Source organism: Argiope bruennichi, chromosome 8, assembly GCF_947563725.1.
Source record: "Argiope bruennichi chromosome 8, qqArgBrue1.1, whole genome shotgun sequence".
In the NCBI taxonomy this organism is placed as follows: domain Eukaryota; kingdom Metazoa; phylum Arthropoda; class Arachnida; order Araneae; family Araneidae; genus Argiope; species Argiope bruennichi.
The window spans coordinates 65316693-65340815 of record NC_079158.1 but is presented as its reverse complement, the minus strand read 5'-3'; positions in this window follow the sequence as shown (position 1 = coordinate 65340815).

Here is a 24123-nt window from a genome sequence, read left to right as displayed (position 1 = left end):
TAGTTGAAATTTGGAAAGAAAAATCACTTGTAGGCCTATACACAAGATCTAAGAAATTTTCTAAATAGTGACGCAGTTGTAAAAATGACTATGCTTTCAAACGTACCTGTGGCAAATAAGTCAAAATCAACTTTTTTTAGATTTATTATTTTTATCAATACCAATTTGTTATTGTATCACCCTATTATGATTTTTGATGTAAATATTCCTTTATTTTCATCAAATGGAAGGCCTATAATGATGAATAAGCCATCAGTGTGTAGAATGTAAAAATGGAATACTACGAATTCTTATGAAATAGAACACTGAGTTTAAGTAAATAATAATTTAGTTGAAGAGGGAGGGAAGAATAATTTAGAGGGAAGAGGGTGGGAATAATAATTTAGTTGAAGAATTAGGAGGGCAAGGGGACTTGAATCTGGAGGGTTACAAGCGACTTAGGTTATGAAAATGTAAGTGGTGTTTGATCATTGTTCTCTGCTATATTTCCATGTTTTGTATGAGAGACTAATTTTAGTGGTATCGCAAAGCAAAGAAATATAACTCTTATCCTACTAGTCAATAGTTTTGAATTTCGTAGTATAAAAAATCAAATGATAAAATTTGAGGATTTAACTGTCAAATGAAAAATAATTTGCACTTTTCATTTTAATAAAAAAAATCATTTTTAATAATTTTACCTTAAATTAAGATTTAGAGGAATGCAATACGCAGACCACTGAATTGGGCGTCGGGGTCCTGTTTCATGGCCACCACGATCTCTAGATCTGACCCTTTTAGATTTATTCCTATGGGGGCATGTAAAGGAATGTGTTTATCGAGACCCAGTTACTTTAGAAATGGACTTAGTTGCTCGTCTCCAGAGTGCGTTTACTTTTGTGGACACTACAATGCTATGCGCGGGGGCATTAAATTATGCAAGTACTATTTAAAATTATGCAAGTACTGATGTTCATGTTTTGAATAAGGTTTTTTTTTCTTTCGTAAACAGGATATAACGTTATACATTTTCTCTCGCGTTTTTCTCGAAAACTCTGGGTCGTAGAGGTATAGTTCCGATTTTTATGTATTCCAAACAACGAATTTGGCTGTGGAGAGTTTATGCGGTCTTGCTGGGACACCCTGTATTCATTCTACAATGTAGAAATTATTTTTTCAGAAACGTCATCTCTCTCCTGCCCAAAATTTTATGAAACTTAGATATTATTACAACTCACTAACCAGATTGAAAATGATTCATAATTTTATGATTGCAAGGGTTATATTTGGTTTTTTTCGGTAAGTAAAAGTTCAAGTAAAATAAAAGTTTGGGAGACTATTTTTGAAAATTATTGAAAATAATATAAAAATAATCCTTAATAAGAAATTAAATGAACAATGAAAAATTTTCTCTGTATTTACAGACAATATTTTTTTGTGAAGACCTAATCTTTCTCGACATTTTTCTCAGAATAAAAAAACCTACTGAAACACATACTTAGATGCACTAACCTTTCTCTTCAGAGCAACAATTTCTGTTTCACATATTTAACGAACGGCAATTTGAAACATTTGTTTCCATCAAACTGTCAACATAAAAAACAAAACAAAATGTAATAGTAATTCTCTTCCTATCTTCAAAAAATAATAGTTGGTTACCGCACCGTCTGTAATAATCATGGATATTTCAACCAAAATTCTTTGATGGTTTGAGAGCTGTGGCAAAATTTCATCCTGATCTTATTTAGCCAGCATTGCTCCAAGAAAAAAAATCTTTAGTTTCTTATGAGACATGGAATTTGAAAATAATGCTTGCACAGGAATCCTTTTTTTTAGAAAAATACGAATGTCATTTAAGTGTTCATTTTCGAAACAATTTAATGCTATTATGTTTAAAATACAGATGCGAAGACGTTCTTGCTTGAAAGATTTTTCTGATGTCTGATGGCATTAAAAGACAACATAATGATTTTGAAAAGCATGGTAGGCAGTGATAAAAGACAAAATATAAACCGACAAACGTTTTAACAAAATATTTGTTTATTCATATTTTTCTCTACAGATATGATGCGAAACACTATAATTTTCTAAAAGATGTAGTATTCTTATATAAAACTCTTTTAAGTTATTTTTATAGACAGGTAAAAAATAAAAATATTCGTACATTCTGCGTTTATAAGTTCGTTTTTTTATTTTTTTAAATTCTTTTGTTGCAGCGGGCATTAGAATATATCCGACTCAATAATACCTTTCGTTAGTATTGTCTCAGCAATCATTTATTCGCATGTCTAAGTGAAACTGAAGTAATTTAATAAGCTATTATATTTTACTATACATTTACTGCTATCCCTGTTAGCAATATAAGAGGTTGCGTGTGTTTTTTGACTCTCTACAGGTAGATTGTTCGTCCTAAAGATTCTAAATTTGGCTTATATATATAATTTGAAAAATGTGTGAAATTATGCGGGAAGTTCTTTTTAAAAACGTTATTAATTAAAAAATTAAGCAAGTTTTTGGAGTCTGTCCATAATAATTCATTAAAGTATTATTACACGAAAATATGTTTCATATAATTATTAAAATTCAAAAATTATTACCTGTAATATTAGTTTTAATAATAATTAATGCTTTTTACGTTTTAGGGATGAATATAAAAATATAAAAAGTAACGCAAAGTAATTTAAAAGTCGAAATGTAAAAAGTGTAAAGTGCAAAGTAACAGTAATTTCATGTATAATGACCTTGGAAGTTTTATGTAGCTTGTTTGTGGTCAAAACAGTAAAGCCATAAAAAGCAAATTATAAGCACAAAGTAACCATCATTTCATGAGTAAATGAATGACCTTGGAATTTCTATGAAGTTGATTTGAAGGCAAAGTATTAAAGCGGTAATTGTTTTGAAAAAATAACATGCACTTTTTCTATTTTATGATTCTTAGAGAGCTATTGAGGTATCTTGAATTAACACAATAATAAAATAATTGAGAATGAAAAAGGGCCGCGGTGGCCTGGTGGTAAGTCTCGGCTTCGGAACAGAAGGGTTTCTAGCCAAACGTCCTCACGTTGGTGTGGCTTGGTGTGGAGGGGGGGGGGGTGCCAACTCAGGTGTCGTCCTCGTCATCTGACCGCAGTTCAAAATTACGGGGTCCGTCCCAAATAGCCCTAGTGTTGTTTTTAACCCCTCGTGGCAAGATTGTTTTTTTTGAAGAAAATCAAAAAATTGTATATAGGTAGCTTATTTATATATATATATATATATTATAGTGGTAATATATTTTTATAAAGTTGTATGTATGGTATACTATACAAAATGAACATAAGGGTTAAACGGGACGTTAATATAACTAAACTAAACTAATGAAAAAATAATGAAATAAGAAAAATAAATGATGAAGAATCTCTCGATACTTTCAATCACTTAAATAATTTTTCAGTTATATTTGTCAGTTGCAATTTTATTTAACACATATGAGATTTTTAAGTCGAATATTTTAGATTTCTTTTTATAAGCTTCTTATTTTGATTAGTTAATCTATTTCTTATGAAAGATTCTGCTTAATTAACTATTAGCTTTTCATCTGCGATAGAATAACTTATGAAATACTTACCAAGTGCTGATTTCAATTAGGGAAGAAATGAATTCCTACAAGGAATCTATTTATTTTATTTGCAGACTTGTCATGCTGTAGCAACCTGCTTTTTTGTTTTTAATGGAAATAAGTTTTCATCGAGTAAGAGTTGAAATATTATTAATCACATTTACAAAATACAGCTACCAAAGCTTTGTTGGTTATAGAACTAAACATAATTAAATTGTGTCATGTGTAATCCTTCTTTTGAAGCATTATAGAAGTTATTGTTTTTTACTTTCATGCTTTCTACTACCTTGATTAATATCAGATGAAATATTGTTACAATATGTACCTTAATTAATAAGTTCAAACTTAACAAGGAAGAAATGAAACTCAGTATTTTAAGGTATTATTAGTATTGACAAAGTACTAATTACATTTATTAATATTCTATTCCGACTTCGAATTTAGTATTAGTTAGTTGCAATGGAAAACAAATAGATCGCTATTTTCTCAAATAAGTTCTTATTTTTTTTAATGAAATATAAGATATTTTCATTTCATCTGATTTGCATTTTTTTCTTTATAGATCATTTGTACATTTTCACATGTCTATAGTTAATACATTACTATTTTTCTTTAATAAAAGAAATGTATGTTTTTTTTATTAAAAAAATGCTTTCATTTAAAACAATATTAATCCTTTTCTTTAGAGAAGATGTATGAGGGAACTCTTAGGATTCTATTCTTTTTTTAGAATAGTTTTTTACCGGTTTTATGTTATCTATGAATTTATAACAAATATCTGAAGATGTTATATTTTGAAAATATTTATTTAAAACATCCTCAGGTTATTTGGGAAATTGTGATGAAATATTGATTATGATATCTGAGCGGAAATCAAATTCTTTCAGATTCACAAAACACTTTACTCACTGTATGAGAAAAAGAAAAATTCTAATTCAGACAATTTTCTTTGGTCATCCTATTAGATCATGATATATCTTCAAGCCCCTGGAATACTCCCATGAATATTTGAATGTTGAAGATCTAATTATATGGGTATTCATTTATCATATAGGTTTTCAAGATTTTAATCACTAATATCCCATTTTTGGCAACCGAATATTAAGCGACTCACTTGATCTGCCGAACAATGGATTTTTTTAGGGCCGAACAGCTTATGTTCTTTCAGAAATACATTTCATGGACAAAACAGAAATTTTTGTGAAGGGAAAAATATTAATATATATAACATTTCTATGGAAAAGTTTAATTCCAAATCAGTAATCCGAATCCTTTCTATAATAATTCATCAGCCTCATTAAAAAAGGACGATGTTTATTCAACAAGACTATAAGGACGCACAGACAAAGAACACAGTAGAGATGTAATGAGCACAATTTATTGGAAACATCTGCACATAATCCTCAAATCGGTAGTAAACAACTATGACAGTAAAAAGCGTTGGGAGAGAACTCCACAGGAAGCGAGGTAGCACACAACTATTTATGTTTCTCAAACGTCTCTTATCCTGTACTGTCTACTCGTTTCAGCTGTACTTGACAACAATCTTATTAGAAATGCAATGCTTGACTCAACATTGACTGGCTACTTAGAACACGACTCAATGCTGCCTCAATACAAAACTGCATGATTGGGTATAAAACTCAGTATTGGATTAAACTAATCGCTTTTGAACTCGGATTTTTAGTTTCCGTAAAAAGGAAAGTAGGTTCTATAAAGTTTAGCATAATTCGCGCCTTATTATTTTCAATCTTAAAAATTCTGAAATGTTTCATTTTGTTGCCAAAATCGTCAAACTCGTCGCCAAGTCCGGGAGTTATTGACTCTTCATCCGTTCAGCATCCATAAGATTCCCTGTAAAACTATTTTTTCTACGATGGAATTAACTACATTAAGAAGCAACATGGCAAATTCGTAATAATATTTATCTTGATAATGAATTCTACTCGACGTTTATAAAAAAAACTTGACGTTCATAAAAAAAAAAAAAAAAAAAAAAAAAACCTTGACGTTCATAAAAAAAAAAAAAAAAAAACTTGACGTTCATTAAAAAAAAAAAAATCGAGTTTCTGATTAGATGAGTCAGGTAGAAGTACTATATGGAATACTAAAGTGAATATTAATTAGATATTTTCTGTATGCTAAAAGGGATTGGTCCCATATCCTTGATTTTCATTTCGTAAATGCCCTGTTTTTGCCTATACAAACAGAATCAGCTTTACTTTCAATTACTTGACTAATTACAATGCCTATTACATCGAATAAACAATAGGTAAACCGTATTAGTAATTTATATCACAGCTAGGGTGCAATCATGAGAAATATTTCAATAGAGCCGATTAATTCGAATCTTCTACAAGAGAGGTACATCGTTGTTAGGTACCAAAGCAAAATAGATGTTTCGCAGTATGTACTAATCGATACGTCAAATGAATATTAAGTGCTATCTTTCAATCATTTTATATATGCAAATGCTTTCATTCACAACAACGATTGTCTTCATAAAGAAGTTGTAACTTAGAAATTTATTAGAGAGTTTCAATTGCGAAATATTCAGCATTGTCTTTATAATATAATGTCTTCCCTTTTAAGTTTTTGATTTTTTTCAATCTAAATTTTTTTCTTCTTTTCAGCAAGGCATTCCATAATAACAATGCTTAAATCAATCTTCTGCTATCTGGTTCCCATGACATTCAAAATTATTCTTTGTTACGGGAATTTAAAATAAAAAGTGTCTGAGCAAGAATGGTAATTGTGTTGAAATAAATTCTAAGGCATGTACCTCAGAAAACAATACATTTTTTTTGTATTGCATTTTTTACAAACACGCTATATATATATATATGCTTTTTATTATACTTAATATTTAAAGTTCAAAAAGTGAGCTAAAAATAGATATTATTCTTGAAACTTAAACGAATTTTAAAGTCTGCATATAAAATTCTCTACAACTTTCAAAAATGTAATATAACATCTTTCAGTGTTTTTAACATTATCTCCTTTTACCTCTTTACATATGTTAAATTTTATCAAAAGGATAAAACCCACTCAAAATTTTTGAAGAAGGTATGTTGTTCCATAGTAATTTTATCATCCATTTTAGAAATAAATGTTGAATTCTATTTCAACATGGATCGTTCCGAGTTAATCTATTTTAAGAAGGAAAGAGATTTGTTGAAAACGTCGAATGGAATTCGTGACAAATTCATCTTCGAGGCGAATTTTGTGAAATAAATAAATTCGAAGTAGACTTTAACTCCTCTTCTTCAAGAAATAAAAGCACAAAATCGTGCCAAACCGGAGATTTTGATTTCTTGGGAAAAGCACTAAGAAGAAAAGATGTTAAATCAAGATTTTAGATTGGGAGAAATTTTTTCCCTTCAACACGAATCTTTTTGGAAAATGTTGAAGGATAATATTTTGCGAAATGTTTGTTATCGGTAATTGAAAAAGATTTCAAATTAAAAACAAGATATTTCTATCGTTTTGAAATAGAAAATATCCGATATTTTCGCACTTAGTTGTGAGTAATAAATTTAAAATTTCTCTTGCACGCATATCATAAGTTTGAAATGAATGGAAATGAAAATATGAAATTAATTCCATATATTTTCAATATTCATGTAAAATTGTACTTTATGTGCAAAGGAATCACGTACACATACGCACACGTACAAACATATTATTGTACTTCAGACAATTTTAGATGATAAATTCATGTGAATGTATTCATATTCATGTGAACTTGTACTTTATGTGTTAAGGAATCACGTACACATACGTGACACGTACAAACATATTATTGTACTTCAGACAATTTTAGATGACAAATTCATGTGAATGTATTCAATATTCATGTGAACTTGTACTTTATGTGCAAAGGAATCACGTACACATACGCACACGTACAAATATATTATTGTACTTCAGATAATTTTAGATGATAAATTCATGTGAATGTATTCAATATTCACGTGAACTTGTTCTTTATGTGCAAAGGAATCACGTAAACATACACACACGTACAAACATATTATTGTACTTCAGACAATTTTAGATGATAAATTCATGTGAATGTATTCATATTCATGTGAACTTGTACTTTATGTGTTAAGGAATCACGTACACATACGCACACGTACAAACATATTATTGTACTTCAGACAATTTTAGATGATATATTCATGTGAACTTGTACTTTATGTGCAAAGGAATCACGTACACATACGCACACGTACAAATATATTATTGAACTTCAGATAATTTTAGATGATAAATTCATGTGAATGTAAATTTCTCTTTTTTTGTTCTACTAATTTTTATTCCTTTTGCTAGATTTCGTTAACAACTTGCATATGAAATGTTCTTTAAACGACCATGAACATCAAATAACATTAAATAGCTAAGTATATGAAAATATTTCAAAGTAAATCTACTTTCTTCTAAAACATGTGTTCCGCTTTTTTTTAAATAATCCATATATCTATGATTATTAATTTCTAAAATCTTTATTAAAATTTAAATAGTCAATAAACACAATATAATTATTTGTAACATGATATAAATATCAAGAATATAAATTGAGTTTTTAATTAAATCAAAATTCGGAATTAGAAATTGAAAGCGTAAAAAAAGAATTGAAAAGAAAATGTCTTAATGAAACAACTTTTTAAAATAAAATGGTAGAAATCATAAATCGGTGCACATTTTTATAATGTGGGGGGGGGAGGAAGAAATTCTCAGTAATATATTTGATCACACAACTCAAACTCTGATTATTTAGGACATTTTTAGAATTTCATCATATAATAAACAGGTGAAATAAATAATTATCTTTGAAAAAATATAAAAATAAAATTTATTATAGAGAATATCTGAAAAATGAATGAAATCTATTAAATTATGCATAAAGACGGAAAATGAATTAAAAATTTGGCTGTTTTCCAATTAATAGTGAATATTGGGAAAATGGCCTTTCATACTTTTAGTAGATATAATATTTTTTTCCAAAATGTGAGCTCGAAGAACCATTTTTACGAAATTAAATTGGAAAATTCTGCATAGTTAAAACTAAATAAAACTATATAATGCAACGTTCCACTTTGATCTGAAGTCTCGAAAAACAATTTGTCGTCGAATTCTCTAGAACTCTTAAAAGAATTTGTGAATTTTAGAGTTCCATGCATTATGAATGGAGCGGCAATATATTTTAAATTTCTCCGATATTTTATTTCTTATTACAGATGATTGCTGTTTTAGCTGAATAACGTATTTCAATCATTTAACATGAAAGATTCAGTGAAATATATTATAATTGAAAAATTATGAATTTAAAAAAGAAGGAAAGATAGCAAAAGATATTAAAAGAAGATTTAGCTTACTTTTAATCAATAAATGAAATCGAATGTTTAGATGAATTAAGATAATGTGAATGGGAAAAGTATGAAAAGCTGGAAAGTCAAGCATTATGGATTATTGATTTGTTATGCAGTTTTGATATTTGTATCAACATAAAGAAAATTTTAAGACCACCCTTATAAAATTTGAACAACAGTAAGATGACGAAAATGTCACCAGAACTGGTTCCCTAATTTAGACTTCCACAACAGATCAAAAGGATGGCAATTAGCTGTCTTCACAAATTTAGAGCGATCTGTATGTGTTATACAACGGTTATTGAATCTAGGTTTCGATCCAGGCAGTTTTCCTGCTTGTATGCCGAGATGTCATCATAAAGCCCTTGCAAATACCTGAAATCTATGAGACAGCATTATATATGTACCTATTTAACCATTTCATTAGTATTTTCTTACTTTCCTGTATATGAAATAACAAAGAGAAAAAATGTAATTGTCAAATAATTAAAACCAGAGATTTTAATAAATCTCGACATTTTGGACCTCCTTGGAAACTATTTTGTATTTCTATTTTGTATACACAATAATTTAAAAAGGCTTTGAGCTAGACAAATAAAATTTGGTATATGATCTTCCAATTTTATAGTTTTATAGATCATTCCAATTTTGTAGATTTCTTTAAAATTTTGAATGAAATACTTTAGGAAGAAATAGGTCTGCTCGGCTATCCGTATATAAATTAACATGATAATTATAAAACGAAGACAGCTAGGTAGATCATTTTTAGTGCACAAATTTATATATATATATATATATATATATATATGTCCACCCCTTGATGGATGCCGTTTTAAATTTGATACATATATATATATATATATATATATATATATATATATATATATATATATATATATATATATATATATATATATATATATATATATATATGTATGTATGTATAAAAGTATTAGAATCAAATTAATAGGAAAAACAAAAATCAAATAAAAATTAACACAAAAAAATTATTAAAAAAATATAAAAAAAGAATCCGGATTCTTTTTTTATATTTTTTTAATAATTTTTTTGGTTTAATTTTTATTTGATTTTTGTTTTTCCTATTAACTTGATTCTAATACTTTTGTATCAATTCATCTGTGTTTTAGAAGTAGCTGCAATTGCGCTCTCTAAATACTATGAAGTTCTTTTTTGGTTTTAGTTTAAATAGGTAATAAATTTTAGTTGCGATTTCGAAACTGTTTTGTTTCGTTTTCATTTTAGTTTCGTTTTCAAACTTTTTCTTACTTTAGATTGGTTACTTATATATATGTATATATGTATCAAATTTAAAACGGCATCCATCAAGGGGTGGACCCTTTACCGATTCGTATTTTGAAAAACATGTAGACACGACAACTCAAAAACACAATGATTGAAATATATGAAATTTACTATGGAAGTAAGTAAAATAATTTGATTAAAATAAAATAAGTAAAATAATTCGATTAAAATTGAATAATTAAGCAAAATAATTTGATTAAAATAAAATAAAACAAAATCGATAAAAATAAAATAAGTAAGTAAAATAATTTGATTAAAATAAAATAAGTAAAATAATTCTATTAAAATTGAATAATTAAGCAAAATAATTCGATTAAAATAAAATAATTATGAAAAAATAATTCAATTAAAATAAAATAATGAAGTAAAATAATCCGATTAAAGTTAAATAATTAAATGAATTAATTCGATTAAATTAAAATAATTAAGTAAAATAATTTGATTACACAAGATACATTGATTAAAAATAAAAAGATTCTTAGCATAACTTTTTCTTTAAAAATATGAACAAATTGCCTCCTTTTTTTTAAAAAAAAATCATATTGCAGACAATGCTATGAAATGTATTTTTATATTTTAAATTTTATTTTATTATTTTATTAAATGCATCCGATGCCATTGCAACTCCGATTGGAGAAATGATACCTATTAATATTGATTTGAAATAAATTCTTATCTATTTCTGCCACAAATGAAATCTAATTTACAAAAACAACGCTATTAAATTACCAAATATAAAAATGGTTAACCGAAATTTCCATCTTTCTAGCCAAAACCAGCTTTCCGATTATCTCTTCGGATCTACAGTCAAAGCCTTCGAAGAAAAATCTGAGACATCCGTTTTTCTGGAAATAAGATACTAATTCGATAATAAGGAAATACTTAGGGAGAAACTGTCGAGCACTCTGGCCTGATGGAGATTTATGCCCCCAGAACTACTGAATGAGGCAAAATAAAATCACGAAAGAGGATTGTGTTCCTTGATGGAAGACTCAAAGATGACTCAAGAGTTCCACAAATATTACCGAAAACAATTAGCTTTGCAAGAGTAGAATATTTCCTATTCATCTTGAATTTATGATGAACATCATATAGACTAGGATTATTAGTAATTTTGCGAACATTGCATGTCTTATGGTAAAAAAAGAATGTTTACTATAAAACGTTTCCGTTGTCTCTACTGTGGATAACTATTTTTGGAAACAATAAAAGTGAAAACCATATATTCTGTCTATATGTGGGATCCATAAAATAGGGTTGTGTTTACTTATAACCATGGCAACGAGCTGATGAGTTAATAAAGCAGCAGATGGAAAAAATATAAATAACTTTTCTATATGAATTTCGCAATATAGATACTGGTTAATATGCTTTTGTCAAAAAAAAATTGCAGGTATTTTTATGGCTGAGATAATTATTGAGAAAAGTAAATTTCTTATATCATTTGCAAAAAATGAAACAAAAGTTTTATTTATTTTGGTACACTCTAGCAATTAAAATATCTAGAGTGGGGTGTTATGAATCTTGTTAAAACATCGGACTAAATTGAAAATATGCTTTTTTTTTTTGGAATTTCGAAGTATATCTTATGATTTAAAAATAAAGTACAAATTTCATTGATTTAATTTTGTAGACACGGTATCTACAAAACAAAAGAACTAGATGGGTAAAATTTCATATACGGGTTTAATTTATATAAAACAGATATGTATCAAATTTGGAATCAAATCCTTCAAAGAGTTGGTCATTCGATTATCTGTACTTTTACAAGCATCTAAAGGTGAAAATTTAAAACTGCTGTGACTTATATATATAAAGTTTGATATATGACTGTGTGATTTCTGTATCAAATATTGCTTTTAATCGATCGGATAAAAAGCGGGAAAAATACAAATTCGATTTTCTAGTACTTATGTGTCAACCCCATTGCAGTGACTAATCGCCAAAGATCGCATTAGTATTATTTCTTCAATGGCTATGGTTCGCCAGTGCCATACAGTAGACAACAGAATAATAAATGTATTAGAGAGTATGTGAAAAAGTTGATTCCTTCGAAATTCCCATTGATTTCGAAGTTCTGTCGCAAGATTACACTTATATTGATCTGAGTATTGGTAAAAAGTAATAGTATATTACTAAGAGTATTGGCAGTTTTTGGATAAATATAAGATCTGATACCAGATTTTAAATCTATTCCAAAAGGAGTTGTGTTATAAATAGATTCTGAGTCATACAGAATCTGAGTAGTGCTTTCTACGCCAGGACAAAAAGAATTTAATGGGAGATAAAAACTAAAGCAGAGATATGTAAATAAAGGGAAAATTTTCGTTATGAGATTTGCATAAGCAAAAATTCTGCAAAATATTTCCGAATTTTTAAACATAAGGTCTAAAAAAGTGGGAAAACTATTCCATTTTCGCTACCTCCTCTGAAACCATCAAAATACAGAGGATATAAAGTCTTTGACAGAGTCGAATAGGATCTCGTACACCTTCGCATTTATATATACCTAGTAACTATATCAGGAGATTCTGCGATCTAGTATATTAATAAATTAGACTAATATATCTGGTGCAATACAGTACAAATATAACATCTGACATTGTCGAATTTTAATGGCGCTAGAAACACAAACAAAAACTTTATTTCACTGGAGAAGCAAATAGTGACATAGAGTCAGAGGAACTAGCTCTTTTTACATAGTTCTAACAAAAACCTTTGGAAATATCTCGAATATATAAAAATGCATTAATATTCGTGGAAAAAACATTTGATGAGGTAAGTAATAAAAAAAATATCGTGCTATACATTCATAGCAAAAGAGGTTTGGGCTATACATTTGCAATCCAACTCTAGTACAATGATTCTCTATCACATATTTGGTTCTGTAGCTATTTGATTCTGGATCGCCTTAGTGCGAATTATGCCTATTGAAAGTATGCTGAATCCACTCTCAGATGAATAGTCTTCATATGAGATAACATCAGCTTATAAAACTCTCTGGATTACTTTTTTATGTAGGTAAAAAAGGAATACATGTTTAAACTAGTACAAATAATGAGTTTTGGGAGAACACTGTGAATATTTTTATTATTGGGTATTATTTTAACGAATTGAATGAATTTCAGTATAAAACATTATAGCAATTGGAAAGCTAAAGAAATTTAATTCAATGAAAGGATCTCCTAATAAATTTAGATTTTATTCTGAAAATTCAATTATTAAAATACTTATACAAAATCATTTCGATGAGCTGAGTATTTAATATTACTTTAATATAAACTTTCCAATTATTTCCTTGAGGAATATTAAATTACGATTTAATCTGAAGAAACAATAAAAGCATCTAAAAATGTTTAATAACGCACTAAAATTGTAAAAAATACTTTTAATTTAATTATTTTCAACATTTTATTCTAAAGTTCAAAATTTCTATTAATATATAATATGGATTTAAATTTGTCTAATATATGCTACCCCTATATGTGTATTTCGTGTATGTCATATCAAAACCAAAATTTTAATAGTTTAGACAGTTTCTTTTAAATAGTGTTTTGGCATTCAAAATGCTTAAGTATACAAAACAGCATAACTATATGGTACCAAATAAGAATTGTCTACAAGCGAAAAAGTTCATGAAAAATATTGTAAAATTTTGATTTAATAATTATTAATTAATTATTATTAAATTTGATTTATTAATCGATTAATTACCATTCTACAGGAAATCGTCTTTAACCTTGTGTCAGGTTTAATAACCTGAATTTGCCGAAAATTATGAAAAGTTTGTTTGTTCTGAATGCATTTATTTACAAAGTATGGTTGTAATGAAAGAAAAAAAAATTCTTAATGTAGAAAATTGTGATATCAAAGAATACTTAATTCAGTATTTCGCAGAAATTAATCAACTGCAATTTCAATTAAATTAATTCACATTTCATGATTTCTAGGAAGTTCATTCCTAAATTTAATTTATTTTATAAAAAATTATGCTTTATATCAACTAAATATGATCCATTTTGAGAAAATTAATCTTGCTTCGTTCGACGAATAATTAACTTCAGTGGAATTAGATAAAAATATATGTAATGAGATTATTAGGAACTGGGATTCACTTAATCTGATTCAAATAACACATACACTGCTTTTATTAAATAAATATCCTTTTGGCAGAAAATTTATTTTGATGCCTTCGATAAATAACTGTCTATAATGGAATTGGATAAAAAAAAAGTAAGGAAATAGGCGATTAATAATCTGAATCACTCAATTAATTTAAACAGCTAAATTCATTTATACTTATTACAACATCGATTTATCAGACAAAAATTGCACCGTAAGTCATGGAAATTATTCTCATAAAATAAATCGTGTCTTATTCTTTTAAAATAATCAATAAACCTAACCACTTAATAGTTTGCGAAGGAGCATACTTATTCTCCCAACTTGCAAAAACTTTTAACATTTTTTTTAGGTATCCGAACACGTAGAAAAGATCAATTTTCTCAAAAAATGACTTTAAAAAAAATCCTATTATTGGATAGACCAGTTTTTAAGCTATCCAAAACAGGTTTACTTTTGTCCCTACGTTAATTAGAAGTCAAGAGATTAATATTTTTGTAATGATCGGTAAACCGGAAGTGGACATTTAAATAACCGGAAATACCAATTTAAAGGGACAGAGACATGTCAAAAATTTGTATAAACACAAATTTAATTTTAAATATAGTTTTAATAAACTTTTAATGAAGTAATGAAACTAATGACACTTTTTGAAATTGTGTGGCAACGCAGAATTACAAAATTTAGCAACAATTTATTGTTTACTTGTTATCACTGCCTGCGTTTACAATATATATTTTTAAAAACTTGTGCTCTTTTCATATAGTTTATTATCTTTGAATTATTTGTAGTTATGGGAAGTAATAAGAACCGAATCTCTTCTCGTAAGCGTAAATTTAATGGAAATAGATTTACAAATAGTGCTGATAAGAAGAGCAACAAAATTGTTGATCAAGCTGTCCAAACAGTGAGCGAAGTAAAGCTTCAGAGTGTTTCGTCAACGGTAGATAATTCAAATGACGCTTATATTTCTGCTAATGAACAGGGAAATGTGATTTTCAATCTGGATATTCTATCTGATATTGTATCATGCTTATGTTGCCATGTGTGTTTCCCAAATGGTGTAAGCCTTGTTAAAGAGTCTGTGTTTGGGTTAGCTGCAAATATGTATATAAAATGTCAGAATTGTGATTTTATAGTATCTTTTTGCTCATCTGAGAAAGTGAACAAAATGCATAACAGAAATACAGCTTTTCTTTTTGGTTTGAGACTCATAGGGCGAGGACATCCTGCAGCAAAAAAAATTGTGCTCATCTATGAGTATAATTGCTCCATCCAAAACTTGTTTCAGACATCTTGAAAAGAAATTAGAGCGTGCTGCTGCTGATGTTTCAAGAAAAACCATGAATGAGGCTGCTTCTAAAATAAGAAAAAATAAAAATCCAGATGAAATTGTTGAGTGTGGTGTGTCAGTCGATGGAACTTGGCAACGTCGAGGGCACACTTCTTTAAATGGATGTGTGTCAATCATATCTGTTGATTCTGGAAAGGTGTTGGACATTGAAATGATGTCTAAAATGTGCAGGTTGTGCAGAACAACAGATGATGAAAATCACTTCCTAAAATGTGCAAAACATTTTGGATCATCAGGTGCCATGGAGCCAGTAGGTGTGTACCGCATTTTTGAAAGATTGATCCAAATGAGAAATCTACATTATGTTGGCTTTTATGGCGATGGTAATTCGAAAGGATATGATACAATAAAAGATATATATGGTAAAAACAGTGTTAAAAAGCAAGCATGAATGCATTGGCCATATTCAAAAACGAGTCGGTTCAAGATTTAGAAAATTGAAAATGACACATAAAGGTCTTGGAGGTAAGGGGAAACTGACTGATGTATTTATTGACAAACTGCAAAATTACTACGGTATTGCAATACGTAGTAATGTAAACAATTTGCAAGAAATTAAAGTGCAGTGATTGCATCCTTTTTTCATTGCTGTTCAAGTGTAAAACAGCCTATGCATGGCCAATGACCAAATGGACCCAACAGCTGGTGCAAATTTCAGAGAGCTGCATATAATGGATTAAATTACACCGAAAAGTCAAAGGGACTAGCCCAAAATATTTTGAATATTGTGAAAAAAGAATGCATGAAACTATGTGATAAAAAACTGTTAGAAAAATGTTTACACGGGAAAACAAAATGCCAATGAGAGCTTCAATTGGTGTTTTGTGGAAATTCTTACTCAAAGATGTCTTTGTTGAGCTCCAGACCCTCAGATTAGGGACATTTATGTCAGTAATACATTTTAACAAAGGTTTTATGGGATTACTGAATATTCTTAAGGCTGTTGGAGTGCATCCTAGTGAAAATGCAGTTAGAGCATTTGCTGAGCTCGACAAAGACAGAATAACTGAATCTAGGCGGCATTCATTGCCAAAGGCAAAAACTGCCAGAAAAAAAATGATTAAAAAAGGAAAATTGTTAAAAGCTGAGAAGGAAGAAGGTGCAACTTATAAATGTGGTGAATTTTAGGTATGTACACTCATAATTTATTATAAAAACATGTTATTGTAAACTTTAAATGCATTTTTCTTAAAACTGATTTTTACTTATTTTTTGCTCACTCCAAATCAAATAACTCAAAATATAATTATCACATTACTATGAAATTTGGTAGACTTTGTTTTTATACTATTTTCTAGGGAATGAACTAAAAGAATTTAGATTGGGTGAATAGTTTTTAATTTATAGCTTATTGTTTGAATAATAACGTCATAAATTGACTAAAAGTTTCATGATAAATCTTTGATTGGTTCTAAAATTTTTATTTATTATTATAATCATATGATTGTAGTTCATTCCCTAAAGAAAACTATGTAATTTATTTTAGTGTAAGTTTTGTTTGCATAAGAGTAATAGTTTTTGGTGTAGCAAATTTGTTGTTGAAAGTTTTTGAAGAATTTGCTTAAATTTATGCTATAAAATGCCAATTTTCAAAAAGTTTTAATATTTATTTCAAATTTTGATATCCTATTACTAATTTTGAATGTTGTTAAACCTAGAAATATGATTAAAGTATGCCTGCACAATGTTTTTATAAAAAAGTGCTCCGAACGTGTTCGGATACCTTAAACATTTTTATTTTCTTCTTTTACTTTAAGATTTTTACGATAATAACACCCTTTAATGTATAACAACGTTAAAATTAATTTTTCTTTTCTGAAATTCTAAAATTAATTTTTTCTTTCAATGTTCAAAAGTTCAATGTTCCTTTCAATGATAAAGTTTCAAATTTCAAAACGAACAGCCACATTAAATACTATTATCTTGATATGTAAAAGAAAACATTTAATCATTTATGATCTGAAAGATACTATTTTCATATTTACGTCGCTCCTACAATCAAGACACAATGAGATTAGAAATAACTTCATTGTTGGGAAATTTATGAAGGCGCGTGAAAGAAATGGGGGAGATGCAAGTGAATAAATCATGACTTCCTCGCTTTATTAAAGTTGAAAGAAGAAGGAAAACATTCTGTCAATTTTGAAGAAAAATGATACATCTGGGAGGAAGAGATACACAGAATTTTCTTCATTGTTACCATAAATATATCATCGTCCTTTTGACTTTTTGAAGCTCTTTTAGGATGAATTGTTTGCCATAGAATTTTGTGTCTTATGTATCGTAAATAGAATAATTTTTCAATTAGCATTAGTGCGATATAAGGGTCATTTAAAAATGTGAAGGTTAATAGATATTTTATCCCACACAAACAAAATTAACGTACAACTAACAAATATCATTTAATATATTGAATTTTAATATTCATCTAAGAAATTAATTTAGATAATATCGCTCACATATTTATTAGAATGAATTTTTAAAATGATTTAGTTTTGTAAAATTTTGAAAGCAAAAAGTAAAAATAAATTCTTATTATTATAGAATTGCCCTTAATAATTTTAAATTAAATATTTTCTCATCTTAAAAATATAATCTTATTTTTTAATCCATGGTTTATTACAATTATTTTGGAATTATTAATTTAATTCATGGATATTGTAAATTTTGGAATAATTTTATAACTTTTTGCTCTAAAGGTTAATTTATTTTAAAACATGTTTATCCCTTATAAAACAATTACTGTTTTAAAAATTTCCTCTAGATATTTATTTTTATTTCATTAGACTTATTTACAACTGCCGAATTGGATTTCACTCTTGATTTTGTTCATTTTATATGACCATTGGTAATTGTCTGCTTTTAATTTTATTATGTAAATGTGTCTTCTGAAAATTTTACTATAATTTCTAAGAGAAAATTTCTATCAGATTATGTCAAGCATTTCTGTCGAAACCGAAACTGTTTTATTTATTTAAAAATATTTTTCGAATCACAACTTTCTGTTAAAGTTAACTTTTAGACATGTGTCAAAACAATAAACACGTTGGTTAATCAGCACATATATCCGGATGCTAAGTTTGGTGCATGATAGACGACTGTGAGGAAGCAAACGTTTTAATCAAGCTTCGATTTCTTCAGAAGACTCTAATTTACCATAATACAGTTTCTTATATTTCGTCTAGGATCTATTCACTTCGATATCCATTATGGCTGTTAATGTAAGAGTAAATCTAGCATCTTTGATTATTTGTACAACCTGTATAGCCAAATGTATATTATAAGAGATGAATGGAATTTTGAGGAAATATTATAAGAATTATGATAAAGAATGCTGAACGAAGAATGATTTAAAATACGTGAAGAACAATTTTGTAGTAAAAAATTCCTTTCTTATCTATTTCTTGTATTTACACTCATAACCGATCAAATAGTTGTATATAAAACAAATTATTGTAATGTGTTCTATTTTTATTCAGTGTTTTGCATGACATCCAGAACATGTTTCAAAATTAAATAATTTAAGTAAAAGGAACATTGTTTTATATATTGAAACAGAGAAACAAAGAAGTTGCATACGGTGAATCATATTGTTGCAGAAAATTATTCAAATTCTTGTGGTAAAAAGTCCAGAAGGTTGAATAAAAAATATTGATATTTTATTCTACACGAAGACTCAAATATGCAAATAATAAAACACAGCATATATCAGAACATCGCTTTCTGAAAACAGCAGCTCAAGTAGCATATCGGCAATAAGCAACCTTAATAACAGAAAGCGCTCACAGAGAATTCGCAGGAGAGAGACTTCCTGCAACTACTTACATCACTTGAATCGTCATCTATTCTCAACTGAATCAATACTGATTACCCACTTGAGCTAAATTCAATGGCTGACTCGCCAAGATTTTTGAAGTTTACGGAATCTTGGGTTTTATTGCCAAAGACACGAAATTCTTTGCCATTTCATCAAGTTTATCGCCAAGATCGGGGGGCATTGACTTGATATTCATTCAGCCTCCATTAGAAATATCTGCAAAACTTTCGTGGAACTACTGCGCATGGAAGCAATATCACAAATTCATAACAATATTAAGGAAAGTTTTGGAACTGGCATTAACAAACGGATATTTTATTCAAAAAATAAACATGTTTTGAGATACAGTTTTTCAAGTCCTGATTCAAATTACTTTTTGTGCGATAAATTCATCCTTAGTAAATAATTACAATTAATTAAAATTTGCTTTGCATGTATAATAAAATCATTCCGAAACAAAGATGCATATAATGCTTAATCAACTTAGAAATTAGTTTCAAGAATTTATTTTTTCCTTTATGAACATAAACAGAAAATTGAGTCAGCATCTTTTCATCCTATGGTATATTTTTGTATAAATAAATTTTAATTTAAAGAGAGTTGAAATATTATTAATTAAATTTCAAAAATGAGGTTATTAAGATATGTTTAATAAGAATGAAATAAGATCTGATTTGATTGTGCAATATCTGTCCTTGCAGTATTTTAAAGTGATAAATAATTTACTGACTATTTGCTTTGATTTTATTTTTGGAGTTTAGTTAATTTGAAATAAAATTTTATTAAAACATTTTAATTAATACGTCGACAAAAAAAGAAGAAAAATTAAACAGTATAAAACTCAGAATCAGAGTAATCAAATTTTATTAAGGCTTTTCAAGGTCTTTTGAAGTTGAATTAATTTCTTTTTAAATTGCTCTTACATAAAAGTAGCGGTTTTGTAGAAATAAATAAAATAGTACTTTAATTTCGAAATTCTTATTTCTTTTTAGTATGATGAAATTTTCAGTATAAATAACTCATTCTATTAAGTTTATTACATTAACAAAATACGTTTTCTATCCTTTTGATAATTTAAGCTTAATGCCATATTAAAATATTATTATATAAATGAAGATGCACCATTATTTTTAAAATTCAAGTATAGATTTTGTCAGATAAGTATTCAATGAATGTAACAAAACAATAATTATCGAAATAAACAATTTTTGATCTACAAACATGTTAATAATTTTATTTATCTAAAGGTATAGAATATAAACTACAATAAATTAAATTCCTGGAAGTTGAGGCAATGAATACGACGTAAATATCCTTTTACATGACGTTAAATCTATCCAATTACAAATTCTGATTAATGTTCTTCAAATGTCAAGGTTGGAATAGTCTCCCATACCGTAATGTCTGTCTATTGAAATGGTCATTTTTCTTCCAATCTATCCTCCATTATGATTCTCCGAGATATTTATTTTAATAGTTAAATGGAAACATATTTGCTCAGTCAGTATTATTAATGAGATAAGTGGAAGGTCTTGCCGGAACTTCTATTCAAAATTCGAAAATTCTTGATTTAGTTTTTAATTTAGTTATATTAACGACCCGTTTTTAAGCAACACTATGGCTATTTTGGGATGGATCTCATAATTTTGAATCGCGGTCAGGTGGCGAGAACGACACCTGAGCTGTCACCTACTCTTCAAACTTCCACATCACATCAACGGGAGAATGTTTGGCCCCGACTAATTTAACGTGCACCAGCCCCACTTACAAGATTGTTCCTCGGTGGAATGGGATCTCGAACCTGAAGCCCTCTGGCTTCGAAGCCGAGGACTTACCACCTGGATACAGCGGCCATCGAAAGTTCTTGGAAGGAGAAAGACAATTGAGTTAGCAATGTCATAAATAAAGCGTAATACACGTATTTCTAGTGTCCAGTGAGTTCCAGAGAAGTCTAGAACGTTATTTGGTCTCCCTCCAAATAATGAAGTAAAGCTCAAAACATTTCTCAAGATTATTTGTTACTGTGTGTCGATATTCTGCGTTTTAGACAATTGCCTTGCGTGTTTTTAAGTTCTCAGTAGGATGAATAGATATCTCCTGGAATCATTAATTTCTTTTAAAGCAATAATCGGCAATGTCATTTTAACAAGTTATGCTTTTAGCAAAAACGAAAAAATAAATAAATAAAGATTACATATTTTACAACGAATAATAGGAAATATTGCAATTCTAGGCTTGCAAATACGACAGAAAACATGCTATACATGTTATACGGCAAAGCAATGCTATAAAGTCTTATAGCATTTTTTAAAACTATAAAATTATTGAATTTTAAAGAAACTATTGATTTTTTTTAGAGCAAAAATGAACAATGGTTTTTAACTGTTTGACAACATTTTGACAACAAAGAAAAATAGAGAGTTGAAGTTCTATAATAAATCATATTTTTTTTAGTATTTTATCATATTGCTTATGCTTTTACAAGACTGCATGATAATCCTAAGCATGAACGCACTTTAACATTCCTTTTGAAATCTTCAAAAATCGCTATTTATTTTAGAAGTTTGATGACAAATAATATTCTGTAAATACAAAAATATTAAATATTAAGAAATTATATCAATAAAAATATTACTTGACAAAAACTTCTAAAGCAAATTTATGATTAAATCAAAACTTTAAATTAATGATTGAATGTGAAAACAGAATTGAAGGGAACATTCTTTGATCTAAAAGTTGTTATTCTTCTTAATATTTGGAATTTCTTAAGAAAAACGTTTTCGTTAGAAGCAAAAATAAATTATTATTCCACTGTAAACACATCTTTAAAGTCTTATGCAATTAAATTTTCATTTATTTATTAATTTTTTAGATTTTTTCCACTTCAAGTAAGTGGATGAATGGGTATTATAATAAGGTCATGAAGTAGAAGTGTCTATCATTTTCTATGCAACCTTTTTGAATATAATCTAATATATTATGCACAAAGGAAAGAAATGAATTGAAGTGATAGTTTCACCATTAGTAGGATATGACGATAAAACGATGTTTTACACTTTCACTAGATATCTAAAAAAATAATAAGCTTTCAAAAACCCTTTTAACAAATTAAATTGAAAAATTCGGTTGGGTTCAAACTAAATAAGATTCCATAAGGCACGTAGTTTTACTTTTATCTTTAGAAAAATAACCCATCTTCAAACTCTCACAAAGTTCTTAAAAGATTTTTGAGTTTTCGAGGTCCATCATGCATTATGAATTAAGCGGTCAATACTTTCAAAGTTTCTTCATTTTTGTATTTCTTATATCACAGAATTGCTCTTTTAGAAGTATGACAAATTTAATTTACTTGGAGTAGGTTATTTGAAGAGATATATCCCGTAATTGAAAGATTGCCATCACTTAACTAACTAAAAACTAAACTAGTGGAGAACCGGAATAAAAATAAATGGAAAAAATAAACTGAATTATATTAAAATGAAAAGTGAACGCTGAAAATTCGCACAGGCAATAAAGTTTTGAGTAGAATTACTATTGGTGGTAACGTTGCAGAAAAATATTTTATGTATTTGAAATTCCTGTTATAGATAGAAAAAAGCATATGATTATTTGAATTTTTCAGAGTGTTCTTTCAATGGAATAAATTTCATTTTTGTAATGGCAAACATTTTCAGAATTTTTAGTAATATGCTAAGATAAATTTTATGCTAGTATATAATAAAAGTAAATAAATTCAATATAATAATTTAAAACATCATAAAAAGTTGTTTGAAAGGAAATTGATTTTCCATCCTTAACATTCCATATTGAGAATATTGAATACTTGTAAATAATATTGATATTTTGTTTAGAAGATGAAAAAGTAAGAATTTTAATTAATAATATCTGGAAAACCACACTTCGCTCAAAAGTTTCTTTTTTTTGCAAAATCGTATTTTTTCGGAGAGATATATATGTATGAATCATATACTTGTTACATATGAATACTTTTCAATCTTACCTTCATATGAATTGGTTATTTAAATAAAGAAATTATGAATTCACTTAGTTTAGCATGTTATTCGAAATAATCTGTTATATTACAGTATTCATTTTACAGTTTATCTATCATTACTTATATTTTTGAACTTACACCCAGTTCTACTATTGTGAAATCGGGTGGGTGATGGTGCGATATGACATTGTCAGCATGAGAGCTGATAGAAAAAGGTTCTAACAGTTAGTTAAAAAATGTTTTTTTCTGTGTTAAATAGCTTTTTTTCTAGAAAGATACCTATAAAAATTCACTTAAAAATCAAAAATATTAAATATAAATATATAAGTAAAAAATTAAAGCAACATTTACGACTCGAATCGAGTATCCACAACACACACGCCATTCACGTTGCGTTGTTTCTTATGGCACTTGCCATGGACAAGCCCGCTCTCTAAGACAGCGATTTTAAGCCGGTGAGGGAGCGTCTCTGGTTTTTATAGTAGCGCCATCTAGGGCCAAGAGAACGACTTAGCTACATACACATCACAACCCTTTTTACGGGGCATACATCATTCACAG